The sequence below is a fragment of the Haematobia irritans genome, chromosome 2 (assembly GCF_050003625.1).
Source record: "Haematobia irritans isolate KBUSLIRL chromosome 2, ASM5000362v1, whole genome shotgun sequence".
Taxonomy (NCBI): Eukaryota; Metazoa; Arthropoda; class Insecta; order Diptera; family Muscidae; genus Haematobia; species Haematobia irritans.
The window spans coordinates 74946924-74959915 of record NC_134398.1 but is presented as its reverse complement, the minus strand read 5'-3'; the positions used below and the strand labels follow the sequence as shown (position 1 = coordinate 74959915).

The 12992-nt window shown below is 33.3% G+C and overlaps 1 long non-coding RNA gene across 1 annotated transcript in view; it reads left to right on the top strand.

Annotated features, from left to right (window-relative positions):
• LOC142225539 (uncharacterized) overlaps positions 1–12992 on the top strand; it is an 801202-nt gene that overhangs the window by 339662 nt on the left and 448548 nt on the right. The window contains exon 2 of the long non-coding RNA XR_012719309.1: positions 12033–12082. This is a non-coding gene — a long non-coding RNA (uncharacterized LOC142225539). The remainder of the gene's footprint in view (positions 1–12032; positions 12083–12992) is intronic.

Below are 12992 nucleotides of genomic sequence, written 5' to 3'. Positions count from 1 at the left end.
AACACCACATACCAAATTTCAACTGAATCAGATGAATTTTGGTCTTCCAAGAGGTTCCGGAGATCAAATCTGGTGATCGGTTTATATGGGGGCTATATATAATTATGAACCGATGTGGACCAATTTTTGCATGGTTGTTATAGACCATATACTAACATCACGTACAAAATTTCTGCCGGATCGGATGAAATTTGCTTCTCTTAGCGGCCTCGCAAGCCAAATCGGGGGATCGGTTTATATGGGGGCTATATATAATTATGGTCCGATGTCGACCAATTTTTGCATGGTTGTTAGAGACCATATACTAACACCATGTACCAAATTTCAGCCGGATCGGATGAAATTTGCTTCTCTTAGAGGCCTCGCAAGCCAAATCGGGGGATCGGTTTATATGGGGGCTATATATAATTATGGACCGATGTGGACCAATTTTTGCATGGTTGTTAGAGACCATATACTGACACCATGTACCAAATTTCAGCCGGATCGGATGAAATTTGCTTCTCTTAGGGGCCTCGCAAGCCAAATCGGGGGATCGGTTTATATGGGGGCTATATATAATTATGGACCGATGTGGACCAATTTTTGCATGGTTGTTAGAGACCATATACTAACATCATGTACCAAATTTCAGCCGGATCGGATGAAATTTGCTTCTCTTAGAGGCCTCGCAAGCCAAATTTTGGGGTCCGTTTATATGGGGGCTATACGTAAAAGTGGACCGATATGGCCCATTTGCAATACCATCCGACCTACATCAATAACAACTACTTGTGCCAAGTTTCAAGTCGATAGCTTGTTTCGTTCGGAAGTTAGCGTGATTTCAACAGACGGACGGACGGACGGACGGACGGACGGACGGACATGCTCAGATCGACTCAGAATTTCACCACGACCCAGAATATATATATTTTATGGGGTCTTAGAGCAATAGTTCGATGTGTTACAAACGGAATGACAAAGTTAATATACCCCCCATCCTATGGTGGTGGGTATAAAAATCGATAAGTTTGGAAATTATTCGAGGAAAAACGTTTCAAACAAGCGTCAGAATGCATTAAAAATCATAAAAACAATATAAAAATTATTTATTTGGGAAAATATCACAACATTTTTTAATTCACATTCAAAATACTGAATTCGGATCTCACCTTAAGAAGTGATGCAAATTCATTGCAACGGCTGTTGAAACGGTGAACATTTGTCCTATGACAAGCTCATATTACATTCATTGATTCTCCGCCAATTTTGCACCACTTCTAGACCCAAAAAGAACATTTTCACTACTTTTTAGGCAACGCTTTTTCGCAGCATTATTAAGATATTAATTTATGAAAGAATGTTTTAATATCAATTACTATTTTTTTAATTAAATTGACTAAACTAAATCAATCATAAGTTCAACCACAGCTTTATTTCATAAATATCTTACTTCAAACATTTCCATCGGTAACTGCTACCACAACCCAAGTAATTCGATTGTTCATGAAAGTCATTAGCGGAACTTTGTGCAATTGTATATACTTGTTTTATTTTTCTAAAAATTAAAAAAAAAAAAAACTATTGACATTTATTGAAAAATGGAAAATCATAAATAGAGTTTCAAATTCTGGGGGGTCTAAGCCCCCTCCCCAGAGGCCTTCCTACGCTTATGGTGATCGGTAGACCGATGTGGACCAATTTTTCCATGGTCATTAGAGACCTTATACTAACACCAGATACCAAATTTCAGCCGGATCGGATGAAATTTGCTTCTCTTAGAGGCTCCGAAAGTCAAATCGGGGGATCGGTTTATATGGGGGCTATATATAATTATGGACCGATGTGGACCAATTTTTGCATGGTTGTTAGATACCATATACTAACACCATGCACCAAATTTCAGCCGGATCGGATCTCTTGTAGCAATCGCAAGCGAAATTTTGGGGTCCGTTTATATGGGGGCTATACGTAAAAGTGGACTGATATGGCCCATTTCCAATACCGTCCGACCTACATCAATAACAACTACTTGTGCCAAGTTTCAAGTCGATAGCTTGTTTCGTTCGGAAGTTAGCGTAATTTCAACAGACGGACGGACGGACATGCTCAGCTCGACTCAGAATTTCACCACGACCCAGAATATATATACTTTATGGGGTCTTAGAGCAATATTTCGATGTGTTACAAACGGAATGACAAAGTTAATATACCCCCATCCTATGGTGGTGGGTATAAAAACAAATTAAAATTCAAACTGTAGGGTGTTGTGGAGGCTGGTGTGTAAACAATTATTCGGGAATCAAATATGTGGATGGACATTCATATCCCATTTTGAGGACTTATCGAGATATGAAAGTCATTGAGGTATAGTAACATTAAAATGGAAATAGTATTCTTAAAACTGTTCTTACAAATGGAAGCAACAAGCAACAACCGCCAAATGATGACGAAGGAGGAGCTCTATGAATGGAAGAGGATTATCAATGCAGGAGTATTAAAGGATACAGACTGGCAAGCCCGACGAAATTTATGTACCGACGGATACAGAACACCAGGATATATATATCGACGATATTAATGAGGTGATGGAGTTCACCAACAGCGAAAGTTCACCGCCGTTATTTCCTGCGGAAAGCGACGAAAGCTTTGATTTAATGCAAAATGGTCAGAGGAAACCACAATCTTGGCTGAACTCGTTGCCTGACCGACCACTGGTGCAGTCCGTACAAATCATAACACCGCCACCACCACAACCATTTTCTCCACGTGAAAATATTTTACTTAGAGTAATATCGGGGTATGATGAACTATACCCTGAAGTTATAGATAGTATAATACAGAATTTTTCTCCGGAAGAATACTTATTTTACATAAATAATTTTATGACATAATTTTTCAAAATATTATTTTAAAATAAATTAAAATTATTAATATAAGAAGATAGAACACATAAAATTGTATCGTCTTTTCATTTGGGTATAAGGATGGAATGGGGAAAATCACAAGAGGAATAAAAAAATGAATAAGATAAACAAATGCATTACAAAACAAGTAAGGAAAGTCTAAAGTCGGGCGGGGCCGACTATATTATACCCTGTACCACTTTGTAGATCTAAATTTTCGATACCATATCACATCCGTCACATGTGTTGGTCGCTATATATAAAGGTTTGTCCACAATACATACATTTAAATATCACTCGATTTGGACAGAATTTGATAGACTTCTACAAAATCTATAGACTCAAAATTTAACCCTCTAATGCCCCGATTTGTTTGTCACCTGATTAAATTTTCAATGTTAACGACACAAAAGCAAGAAAACTAAACAAGATAAATTTATACAGTTTAAACTAAGTTTTCTCTTTATTTTACCCATTTCTGTTGTCTTAAGGTGTGTTTTACTAAAAGCTTCCTTATCAAATGAAGCCCGCCTAAAGGCGGGATTGGGCATTAGAGGGTTATGTTGGCTAATGCACTAGGGTAGAACACAATTTTAGTAAAAAAATATGGGAAACATTTAAATCTGAAGCAATTTTAAGGAAACTTCGAAAAAGTTTATTCATGATTTATCGCTTGATATATATGTATTAGAAGTTTTGGAAAATTAGTCATTTTTAGAACTTTTCGACTAAGCAGTGGCGATTTAACAAGGAAAATGTTGGTATTTTGACCATTTTTGTCGAAATCAGAAAAACATATATATGGGAGCTATATCTAAATCTGAACCGATTTCAACCAAATTTGGAACGCATAGCTACAATGCTAATTCTACTCCCTGTGCACAATTTCAACTAAATCGGAGCAAAAAATTGGCCTCTGTGGTCATTTGAGTGTAAATCGGGCGAAAGCTATATATGGGAGCTATATCTAAATCTGAACCGATTTCAACCAAATTTGAAACGCATAGCTGTAATGATAATTCTACTCCCTGTGCAAAATTTCAACTAAATCGGAGCAAAAATTGGCCTCTGTGGTCATTTGAGTGTAAATCGGGCGAAAGCTATATATGGGAGATATATCTAAATCTGAACCGATTTCAACCCAATTTGGCAGGCATAGCTACAATGCTAATTCTACTCCCTGTGCAAAATTTCAATTAAATCGTAGCAAAAAATTAGCCTCTGTGGTCATATGAGTGTAACTCGGGCGAAAGCTATATATGGGAGTTATATCTAGATCTGAACCGATTTCAACCAAAATTGGCACACATAACTACAATGCTAATTCTACTCCCTGTGCAAAATTTCAACTAAATCGGAGCAAAAAATTGGCCTCTGTGGTCATTTGAGTGTAAATCGGGCGAAATCTATGTATGGGAGCTATATCTAAATCTGAACCGATATCAACCAAATTAGACACGCATAGCTATAATGCTAATTCTACTCCCTGTGCAAAATGTCAACTAAATCGGAGCAAAAAATTGGCCTCTGTGGGCAAATGAGTGTAAATCGGGAGAAAGCTATATATGGGAGCTATATCTAAATCAGAACCGATTTGGCTGATATTTTGTAAATTTTTCGAGACTCACAAAATATTCGGATGTACGGAATTTGAGGAAGATGGGTTGATATACACGCCAATTATGACCAGATCGGTGAAAAATATATATGGCAGCTATATCTAAATCTGAACCGATTTTTTCCAAAATCAATAGGGATCGTCTTTGAACCGCAACAGGACCCTATACCTAAGTTTAGGACAATCGGACTAAAACTGCGAGCTGTACTTTGCACACAAAAATACACCAACAGACAGACAGACGGACAGGCAGACAGACGGACATCGCTAAATCGACTCAGAATTTAATTCTAAGACGAATGGTATACTAAACGATGGGTCTCAGACTTTTCCTTTTTGGCGTTACATACAAATGCACAAACTTATTATACCCTGTACCACAATAGTGGTGAAGGGTATAAAAAATTAATAAAATAAACAAATGAATGCTAAGGAATAATTCAAAGAAGCTTCATTGATTTTACTTAAATGGTTTAAGCGCTTGCCACAGATCATTGGTTTGATTTCTGCTTTAATTTGATTTTAAGTGTCAGCGTTATAAGATCAAGAATGTTCTCCTGTTCGGTTTGTAGGGAAATTTTCACATCCTTCACATCTTATCGAAGACACGTAAAGCATCATAGAAGATGTAGTGTGTGTGGAAGGATGCTTTTGAATAAGCGTGCGTTAAATTTACATATGGAGCTACATTCAGCAAACGGAGGACATGGGTTAATGAATGAAGATTTTCAACACCAACAACATCAACAAGAAAACCCTAATTTGAAACCAAGCTGCTCATCGGGAACACTTAATCAACCTCACGTACATCAGCAGCGCATGATACAAAGCGGTGGTTCCGGCCAAATTCAACAGGGTCAACAACAACAACATCAAAAAGAAAACCCAAAGTCTGTTTTTAAAAAAATAAATAGTGGATTTAGGAACCGAGTGGCTACATATGAGGTAATTCATATGCCTGAAGATTGTTTAGATGTAAATATGATTTTCACAAATTTGGGGATAAGTATGAAACAATTAGTACTGAACTCACTGGCTATGCATAATTGCATTAAATTTAATATACAGTTAATAGGAGAGTATATTAAATTTACGGAAGAAGAGCTCCACATGCAATTCATATATCAATAGGAGAGTATATTAAAATTACGGAAGAAGAGCTCCACATGCAATCCATATATCACACATCAAAAATGGTAAAAGTAACTCTCACAGACAACGTCAACGAGGAGGCACAGTGTGAAGAAATTAAAGCCAAAATGAGTGAGTTTCAGGAAAGAGATTCTGGGTAGACCCTCACCCGCATTGAAAAATTGGAGATATATATTAACAAATGTGCGGTGTTAAAAGGGTCGCAGTATATCCCCACCCCTAAAAAGCTGGCGTTGAAAAGAGCTTCAAATGGAGTCTTATAGCGGCGCTAGACAAACCAGCGCCCCAGAATCCCTCAAGAACTAGTGCATATAATGTTGAAATTGGTGATACTAAATTAACACTCGGCAATGGACTCACCATAGACTTTGAAGGAATTGATTTTCCAACACCAATTCAACAGATCCCCAAATTCGAAAAAAAGAATCCGCACATAAGCGTTAATGTGTATGGGTATGAAGACAAGAACGCGGTTGTTGTTGCCCCTATCACATAACAAACCAATATCAAGAGCAACATCATGCTAACCTGCTACTTTCACACAAAAAAATTTTTTCTGATTCAATCACGAAATTAATTGATCCAATTAATTTTTAATTGAAACGTCTTCAATCACAGAAATGATAGTATGAATTAAAAAATTAATTGAAGGTCAATTAAAAAGTTAATTGATCCAATTAAAAAATTAATTGATACTATTATTTTTGTGATTGATTTTTGTTTCAATTAAAAAATTTGCTGAATCAATTAAATTTTTAATTGAATATTTTTTAAAACTCAATTAAAATTTTAATTGGAAAATTTTTCGTGAAAATTTTTTGTGTGTTTGGAGAACTTTGGGAAAGCCCATTATATAACCATACATGTTATGTCTAGGTAATACAACTTAACTTTTAAAACAAGTATATACGGCCGTAAGTTCGGCCAGGCCGAAGCTTATGTACCCTCCTCCATGGATTGCGTAGAAACTTCTACTGAAGACTGTCACCCACAATCGAATTACTTCGGTTGCGGTACCACTTGCCGATGGCAAGGTATCTTAAAACTTCCTAACACCGTAATATATACCACATAGTCCATACGTGGTATATATTAAACTAAAAAGGCCGATTAAATACGTATATAATTAAGTTTAAAGTTTCTATAGAAATAAAATTTTGACAAAATAAAATTTCGACAACATTTTCTATAGAAGTAAACCTTGGAAAAAATTTTCTATAGAACTAAAATTTAGAAAAAATTTTCTATAGTAATAAAATTTGGAAAAAATTTTCTATAGAAAAAAAAATTGGAAAAAATTTTCTATAGAAATTAAATCTTCTTGCAGTCTATAGGGCTTTGCCCAAATAAATTTGACAAACATACTTTTCCTCTTTTGGTTAAGCTACACTTGTAGTTTAGTCAATGTATGGCTTTAAGCTGAGATCAAAAACAACAATAACGATTGAAGAGAAGCCAACAATAACAAACAAAACGAATAGAAATAAAATTTTGACAAAATGTTCTATAGAAATAAAATTTTGACAAAATTTTCTATAGAAATAAAATTTTGACAACATTTTCTATAGAAATAACATTTTGACAATGTTTTCTATAAAAATAAAATTTTGGTAGATTATTTTTGGCTCGAGTGGCAACCATGATTATGAACCGATATGGACCAATTTTTGTGTGATTGGGGATCGGCTATATACAACTATAGACCGATATGGACAAGTTTTGGCATGGTTATTAGCGGCCTTATACTAACACCACGTTGCAAATTTCAACCGGATCGGATGAATTTTGCTCCTCCAAGAGGCTCCGGAGATCAAATCTGGGGATCGGTTTATATGGGGGCTATATATAATTATGGACCGATATGGACCAATTCTTGCATTAGAGACCATATACTAACACCGTGTACCAAATTTCAACCGGATGGGATGAATTTTGCTCCTCTAAGAGGCTCCGGAGTTCAAATCTGGGGATCGGTTTATATGGGGCCTATATATATATATATATATATATATATATATATATATATATATATATATATATATATATATATATATATATATATATATATATATATATATATATATATATATATATATATATATATATATATATATATATATATATATATATATATATATATATATATATATATATATATGTGTGTGTGTGTGGCTTCGTGATTACCAAAAGAAGGTGACAATTTAGTTAGTTTTAGAAATAGAACAAATACAATGGACGCTCCATTTGTGGTATACGCTGATTTTGAGTGCGTGCTACAGAAGATTACAAGTGGAGGTCCATTAGTAAACAAGCATCAGCCATGTGCTTTTGCTTATTATATTAAGTGTAGTTTTGACGCAAGTTTAGACATCTTTAAAATGTATACGGGGGAAGACGCCGCGGAAAAATTCGTTAAAAGCCTAGACAATGACTGCAGAGATTTTTACGATAAATATTTATCGCTAAATACTACACAGAAAAAAAAGTGTCTCGTAAATTTAAGAAGAACTTTACAATAATTTATTACAAGAATTTTCCAAAATTTTAGTTCATTTTTCGTATCTTCAACGAAAATTAACTACTCGAAAGGAAATTTTACAAATTCTAAGTAGCAATCGTTTAGTTCATGGCCTACAAAATACGATGGAAATTTCCTTAAAAAATTTCTTAAGTGGTAGTTAAAAATTCGTTTGTTATGCTATAAAACTACTTATGAAATGTAAAGTATTTTCTAAATAATAAGTGCAATTTACTATAAGATTTTTTTGTATGAGAAAATATTTTTTTACGAAAAATTAACTTGAAAGTGGATAGCAATTTCTTACTGACAATTCCTATAGTTAATAATTGTTGGTAAAAAATTACCCAATGAAATATTTTTAGTTCACATGTAATTAAATTTATAGACATTTTCGTCAAAAATGGTAGATAACATTTCATGAAAATTTTGCAAATTTTAAGTTAAACGTTTCATCGTTCATAAACTGGTGTGCCTTTACGAATATTATTCTCAGAGTAAATTGTCAGCAGATGCGATGAACTAATGCATAGTACAGAGATCTTTATCGGCATAGTGGAATGTGATTAATGTAAAGATGATGCTACTTGAGTTTTGTTGTGTATACATGAGCGTGGGGTTGTTTTTATTTTGGTTCATTTAGTGGTTTGTGTGTGTGTGTGTTTGGATGGTTTATTGGCTGGATGAGGTGTTGTTTTCAATAAAGGCACATGTGTTTTTGTTGTTGTAGGAATGTTTTGGCTTTGCTTGGTTTTGTTTGGCATCCTTCAGTTGTATAGTTGGCGTTGGCGTGGGCTGTTGCATCTTTTAATATGCAACAAGGGAATATAAAGGCATGGAATATTTTGGAATTTTGAGACATATATTGGTGTTTGTTTATTAAACCTTTTAAATGAAAGTTATTAATATTTTATCGGTAGTTTCGAGAAAAGTTATTAAGAATATTTAGGAAAATATGTTGAAATTGAAAGTGTATTGAAGTTTTTATTATTCAATGTAAAAAATTAATATTCAATTCCAGATGAATTTGGACAATTTTTGTTATATCTCAGCGTATAGTTTAGCCATAAATTGGTAAGTATTGTTTTTTTAATATGGCTTTCTTTTAAAAATAATATTTTTATACCCTTCACCACTACTGTGGTACAGGGTATAATAAGTTTGTGCATTTGTATGTAACGCCAAGAAGGAGTAATCATAGACCAACCTTTTAGTATACGGATCGGCTTAGAATTAAATTCTGAGTCGATTTAGCGATGTCCGTCTGTCTGTCTGTCCGTCTGTCTGTCCGTCTGTCTGTCCGTCTGTCTGTCCGTCTGTCTGTCCGTCTGTCTGTCTGTCTGTTGATGTATTTTTGTGTGCAAAGTACAGCTCTCAGTTTTAGTCCGATTGTCCTAAAATTTGGTATAGAGTCCTGTTTCGGCTCAAAGACGATCCCTATTGATTTTGGAAAAAATCGGTTCAGATTTAGATATAGCTGCCATATATATTTTTCACCGATCTGGTCATAATTGGCGTGTATATCAACCGATCTTCCTCAAATTCCGTACATCCGAATATTTTATGAGTCTCGAAAAACTTGCAAAATATCAGCAAAATCGGTTCAGATTTAGATATAGCTCCCATATATAGCTTTCGCCCGATTTACACTCATTTGCCCACAGAGGCCAATTTTTTGCTCCGATTTAGTTGAAATTTTGCATAGGGAGTAGAATTAGTGTTGTAACTGTGCGTGCCAAATTTGCTTGAAATCGGTTCAGATTTGGATATATCTCCCATATAAAGCTTTCGCCCGATTTACACTCATATGACCACAGAGGCCAATTTTTGACTCCGATTTAGTTGAAATTTTGCACAGGGAGTAGAATTAGCATTGTAGCTATGCGTGCCAAATTTGGTTGAAATCGGTTCAGATTTAGATATAGCTCCCATATATATGTTTTTCTGATTTCGACAAAAATGGTCAAAATACCAACATTTTCCTTGTAAAATCGCCACTGCTTAGTCGAAAAGTTGTAAAAATGACTCTAATTTTCCTAAACTTCTAATACATATATATCGAGCGATAAATCATAAGTAAACTTTTGCGAAGTTTCCTTAAAATTGCTTCAGATTTAAACGTTTCCCATATTTATTTTTTACTAACATTGTGTTCCACCCTAGTGCATTAGCCGACTTAAATTTTGAGTCTATAGATTTTGTAGAAGTCTATCAAATTCTTCCAGATCGAGTGATATTTAAATTTATGTATTTGGGACAAACCTTTATATATAGCCCCCAACACATTTGACGGATGTGATATGGTATCGAAAATTTAGATCTACACTGGTAGAAAAAGTTTCGTTAATACGATGAATTTCTACGTTGTATTAACGAAATTCTTCATTAAAAGTCAGCCAACGTAGCATTTCGTTATAACAACGTAATTTTACGTTATATTTACGAAACACTTTGTGGAATACATTTCGTAGTATTAACGAATAATTACGTTGCTATTACGTAGCCTTTTCGTTGTATTAACGAATATTATTCGTTGTATGAATGAAATTTATTCGTTGTATGGGTGCAGCTTATACGTTGTATGAATGAAAATTATTCATTGTATGAATGAAAGGCGAACGTTGTATAAATGAACACAAACGTTATATTAATGAAACCCAACCAATTAGCGCATTTGAGTGTAGTAATTGGTAGTGTATTATTTTTTGTTAAGATCTTTGAAATATGGTTTATATACAGTAAGAAATAATATATAATGATAAATTAAGTAATATAATAAACATATATTGTGACTTTCACTTAAGAAAAAAAAAGCTTCTTATTTCTAAGATCAAAAAATGACAATCGTATCACCGTGTCCATTTATCCAATTTTTGTGCAACCAAGGTTCATCACCGTAATTGTTCCGCCTTCCTCATCTGAAAGTTCACTTCCCCGGGGCATTTTCACTAAAGATTAAAAATGTACACTATATTTCTTGCGAATATACAAAAAACACCAATTTAACTCACCTCACCCATCTATGTTTATTATTCACAACGAAACTGTAATGAGCGTGTGCACTCTTCAGCGAAAAGAACGTAAATGTTGTTAATGTTTGCCCATCAGACAAGTTTTCTGTTGAACTTTTTACCGTTTGTTTTTCAAGACGCACACATGTGCTTATTGCCATACTAAGATGTGTATGTACCAATTACATACACGCTAGAGAGAGTATGAAGAGACGTTTTAGAGAGAGAGAGAGAGTAAGGAGAGGCAGAAATACTCAAACTCCCATTCGTATTATTAATGAACATATTTCATTAATATGACGAAATATAACAATTTAAAATTTATTTTTTAACGAGCCATATCATTATATTAACGATCGATTTCGTTTTATAAATGAAATTTTCAGTTCCAGTTTCAGAGTATATAAAACGACTGTTTAGTTTAAAAGTTTCCAAAAGTTACTCTCTATGTGCAAATGATTATAATAATTTCATCTTGGAAAATTTTTTTATTCTAATTCTTGAAAAAATTACAAAGTTAATATTCGTAATATTAACGAAACGTGTTTCATTAATATAACGAAAAACCAAAACACAAAATTGTCTTTTAACGATTGATTTCGTTGTATTAACGATCACTTTCGTTCTTATAACGAAAAATTTCGTAATATTAACGAAAAATAATCAACGAAGCCCGTTCGTTAATAATACGAAACATTTTTCTACCAGTGTACAAAGTGGTGCAGGGTATAATATAGTCGGCCCCGCCCGACTTTAAACTTTCCTTACTTGTTTATGTATATTATTATTTGTTAATTATTTTTTTTTTTTTTTGGAAACCAGTTTAATGTTTTTCTTTGTTGTAAAAGCAATATTTAATTTCAGAGCAACTCCAGATGGGTTCGAAAATAGAGAATTGGTAAGTTTTCTTTTAAAATTTGGCTTTCTTGCAACTAGAATATTTACGTTTTTATGACCTTTTTATCATCAAAATTATAGGTTTTTAATACCTTATTTTAGTATTTCTTTAATCAATTGTTTTGGAAACCAATGTAATATTTTAATGTAAAAAAAAAACAAATATTTAATTTCAGAATAACCCCTTAAAAATTTGAAAAAAATGTTGGTACTCCTTTGCTTGTAATTTAATAGTGAATTGGTAAGGATTCTTTAACTTTGTTTTAACCAGAATATTTGTTTTTTTTTTATGCATAATATTATTTTTTTCATTCGATTTTTTGGAAACCTATTTAATAATTTTATTTAATGTAAAAAATAAATATTTAATTTCAGAATAGCCCAAATAAATTTGGACAACTTTTTATATTTCCCATCAGCGTACAATTTAATAGAGAATTGGTAAGTTTTATATTAAAACTCTGGCTTTCTTTCAACTAGAATATTTATTTTATTATATCCTTCACATCGATAACAACACAGTTTTATGAGTTTATATAGAATACTTCATTATTTCTCTAATTGTTTCAGGTACCAATTTTATGAGATACGTTTTCCAAAGAAAAGTTGAATTCCTTACACCATTCGATAAAATGACCCCAAATATGGTAAGTTACAAACTAAAATGAAGAATTAAAAATTATATTTCATTACATGGTGTTAATTTTTAGCAATTTTCATTATTGTTTCCATTTTTTTCCAACAAGATATGTGAAAAAATTACCTACGATGAATAAAAAAAAAGGATAAGTCAAAATGTCCAAACAGCGGGTTCAAATGAACTACTCTCTGTTCCACGTGGTCATAATTTTTATTCACAAAAAACATTGTATTAAGAACTTTCATCATAAGTTTTTATAATAAAGTACTTT